Source organism: Ctenocephalides felis, unplaced genomic scaffold (assembly GCF_003426905.1).
Source record: "Ctenocephalides felis isolate EL2017-DRISC unplaced genomic scaffold, ASM342690v1 CF-g0.4_SCAFFOLD_01129, whole genome shotgun sequence".
NCBI classification, from domain to species: Eukaryota; Metazoa; Arthropoda; class Insecta; order Siphonaptera; family Pulicidae; genus Ctenocephalides; species Ctenocephalides felis.
Genome location: NW_020537283.1, coordinates 1,678 through 5,821, shown reverse-complemented (window position 1 = coordinate 5,821; position 4,144 = coordinate 1,678). Strand labels below are relative to the sequence as shown.

The 4,144-nt window shown below is 24.6% G+C and overlaps 1 long non-coding RNA gene across 1 annotated transcript; it reads right to left on the bottom strand.

The window, feature by feature from the left end:
* Positions 1–3,377: 3,377 nt before the first annotated feature.
* On the bottom strand, positions 3,378–3,686 carry LOC113365575. The gene is made up of 3 exons (XR_003366229.1): positions 3,667–3,686; positions 3,485–3,611; positions 3,378–3,415 (listed from the first exon to the last, which is right to left on the bottom strand). It is a non-coding gene; the product is annotated as an uncharacterized LOC113365575 (long non-coding RNA).
* Between the last annotated feature and the right edge of the window lie 458 nt (positions 3,687–4,144).

Genomic DNA, 4,144 nt, shown 5'->3' with positions numbered 1-4,144 from the left:
TTTTAAAAAAATTTAATCTCTGATTTGCTCAATAGAGTAAATTGCATTAAATCCTCAAAATAAATAAACAATATGTTTCAAAACCCAAATATTAATAACAAGCATGCATTAGAAATAATTGAAAATTTAAGAATATTCTTGCAAGCAATAAATAACATATTGGATGTGTTGAAAAATTTGGATTGAAAATAAAAATTTAAAAATACTTCCGTATAGCTACTACGATAAAAAGCACAAAAATTTGATTACAAGCACCCACGAATTGCCTCGATCTTCTGAATAATTTAAATCTAAATCTGAATAATTTAAATCTAAAATCAATGTATTTTTGCACTTTTAGTTAACATGTATGTAATTTTTTGTGTATAAAACACATAATTATTAAAAAGTATTTTAAAAATTTAATGTACATTTTTGTATAATTTTAATGATGAACTATTAAAACAATTAAATGGGGGGAGGGGGTTAGCGCAAGAAAATAATGGCATGCGGGCGCTGAGGATACCAGGACCGGCCCTGTGTAATGCTATTATAATATTGTGCATTATTGAATTATAAACTTTCCCAAACCATCGAAAACAGAAGTAATATAATAAAAATATAATCTAGCAAAAACTTAATTATAAAAAATCAATAATGATTCAGTAGTAAAACAGGTGATTTAAAATTCAAATATTTGGTTCGGAGTAGTTGATATTGAAAGAAATTCAACTTTTGCCTAAACTATAATTTCAAAAAGTTTAAATATTATTATTATTTTTGCAAATGATAAAATATTATTTTTCTTATCAAGTATATTCTAATATTTTAAATTGATACTTTAAATTTAAATGAAGTTGCTGCTAATTTTATAAGAATTGGCAGTTCCATTTAACTTACACGTACAACTTTTCCATTTTGATACAGACTGTTCTAAAGATTCAAGAAATTTATATTAAAATGCTATAAGTAAAAATGTCGGCACTTGTAGCGCTTTTGCGTTCGATATATTTTTGTATTTTGAGATGCAATATCGCAGCAAACGATGCTGCTCTAGGAGTAATTTAGTTAGAGCATATTATAAACCATATATATTAAAATGTTTGATAATAAGTTGCAAGAGAAATTATTACTAGTTGTGTTAAAGCCCCGTACCAAAAATGTTTTTTTTGAAAAAGCCTAAGATTTTTTGAAAATTTTGAAAAAAAAAGAATTTTGAGGATTTTAAAACTTTTGCAAAATTTGATTTGTTTTTATATTTTGAAGTTGTTTGAAAATTTTAAAGTTTTTTCAAAGCATTCGCGCTGCATGCTAAAGTGACAAATTTGGGAAAGCGTGTAAGCGCCGCGTCGCAGTCAAATGGATAAACTAGGTACGGAACCCATAGATATGTAAACAAAATTTGTACATCATTGAAATCTGTATAAAATGTCTCATAATTTTTTTTTTTTGATTTATTTTTCATAGCAAGCTATACAAAGTACATTCATCTACATTTGTTACAGTTATATATTATTTGACTGCGTGAGAAGGATCGCTATCCTGCGATAGCGCCCCATGTTAGAAATTAATATGGTCTGAATCTACAAGCAATATAAAATCTACATTGGTCAAATTTGAAACCAATATCGGCTGGTCATAAAAATTGAACATTTTTTATATTGAGGCCATATAGGTAAACCAACATTGGTCTATTGTCTATATTTGGAATTTGGAACCAATGTTGCCTACAAATTGTTGAATGTTGGTAAGGTAATATACAATTAGACGAGAGCTGGTGAACATTTTGAATTATTAATTATTGAATTAAATTATTCTGAAACTTATAACTGATGTTGAAATATTACACAAATATTTGAAGATTTGAAGTTGAAATAATATAACGCTAAATCAATGTCATTTATTTAACAATAAAACACCTGAAATTTATTTATTTATTTATTTATTATTTATTTCTGAAATGAACATATACGTAAATTTATTAAGAATGTTTTTGTGGAAATTCATTTATTAAATATAAACAATGATACAAATATATAACTGCATTAAAAATATGATTATTTATAAAACACAAAAAGTGTCATAAATATTGATTATTTTTTAATAGAATTTTATTAATACATATCAAGTAAACTTTTTTATAACAATAACAAAAGCAAATAAACTTTCCTATTTAAACATCATCACTCGATAACATTTCACAGCATCTGAACATATTTATTTGTTGTTAATATATTTATTATCCATTATGAAATATTTATTTCATCGTCTAGAACAGTCATTGGAAAACCTACCTTACATTTGATATATATCAAGTAAATTATAATCGAATATTATTCTATTATAATTTACGTGATATATATCAAATGTAAGTAGGTAAAGTAATAAAATAATAAAGCAAATTAACTTAACTATTTATAACATCATCACTCGATAAAACATTTCACAGCATCTGAACATATTTTATTTGTTGTTAATATATTTATTATCCATTATGAAATATTTATTTCATCGTCTAGAACAGTCATTGGAAAACCTACCTTACATTTGATATATATCAAGTAAATTATAATCGAATAATTATTCTATTATAATTTACGTGATATATATCAAATGTAAGGTAGGTAAAGTAATAAAAGTAATAAATGCAAATTAACTTAACTATTTATAACATCATCACTCGATAAAACATTTCACAGCATCTGAACATATTTTATTTGTTGTTAATATATTTATTATCCATTATGAAATATTTATTTCATCGTCTAGAACAGTCATTGGAAAACCTACCTTACATTTGATATATATCAAGTAAATTATAATCGAATAATTATTCGATTATAATTTACGTGATATATATCAAATGTAAGGTAGGTAAAGTAATAAAAGTAATAAATGCAAATTAACTTAACTATTTATAACATCATCACTCGATAAAACATTTCACAGCATCTGAACATATTTTATTTGTTGTTAATATATTTATTATCCATTATGAAATATTTATTTCATCGTCTAGAACAGTGACTGGGAAACTTTTTCAATCATAACCCCAAAATATTTTTGTCCAAGTTTGTATTGTCATCTGAAACCTCGTATTCCTTGTTAATAAATTTATAATATATCATTATATATTATCAATATGAATAATTTATGAAAGCGTTAAAATGAGATTGTAAAATGCACTCGACTCTACTTTTACCTTAAAAAATAATGACTTCATATCATAGTCTAAAATCTTGCTATGCAAATGTACAGATTTATTGACATTCCACATTGCATTTATTATAATCAAACATTATGACTATTCTGTCAAAATTTATATCTTTCCTTTCTATAACTTATTTAGTTACAAACTTTTGATGAAAAACTTTTCGATAACATTTACTACTAAGCAAACCAGTTTCTCTATTTTCTGCGCTTACAACAATATTACCTGAAAATAAATAAGAATATGTTTTAAATGCAGAGACATATAATTATATTATAACAAGTATTGTCTTACCTTTTATAAATATGAAAGTGCAGTATGTCTTCACTCAAAAAGATTAGGTTATGTTATATTTTATTATGTTATATTTTATTATATTTCACGTAATATGTACAACTGATTTCTCAATGTGTTTAAACTCCTGATCAATATAAAAATCCTTAGTGAGAAAAATAAAATTATCTTGCATTTCTTACCATTTTTATTGAAAACTTGCAAATTTTGACATTTCGAATAGCTAGTTTCCGATTATTTATTAGAGATACTAATAATGTAGTTAGCAGTAATTATTCTAAAAATAAATAGCTATTAGTTACAATGCATAAACGCATAATTAAGTATTATACTCACCAATAGTAAAAAGAATTCGTCTATTAAAACTAAGGTTATGTTAGATATACATAACTTATTACTTAATCTATCCATCCCAAATCAAATCAGATGACGTAAAATTAAGTTGAACTTTCAAACCTTTGTATTTTAATCCAAAGTAACAACAAAGAAATGAAATATTGTATATTTTTCAGAGACAATGCTTACTTAAACCAAACTTGTTTGTGGTATATATTTCGCACCAATGCACATTACACACATTAGAAAACAATGTACACTATAACACTATTACACATTACACATAACTGAAAATATTATTCGATTATTTCCAGCAAAACTAGT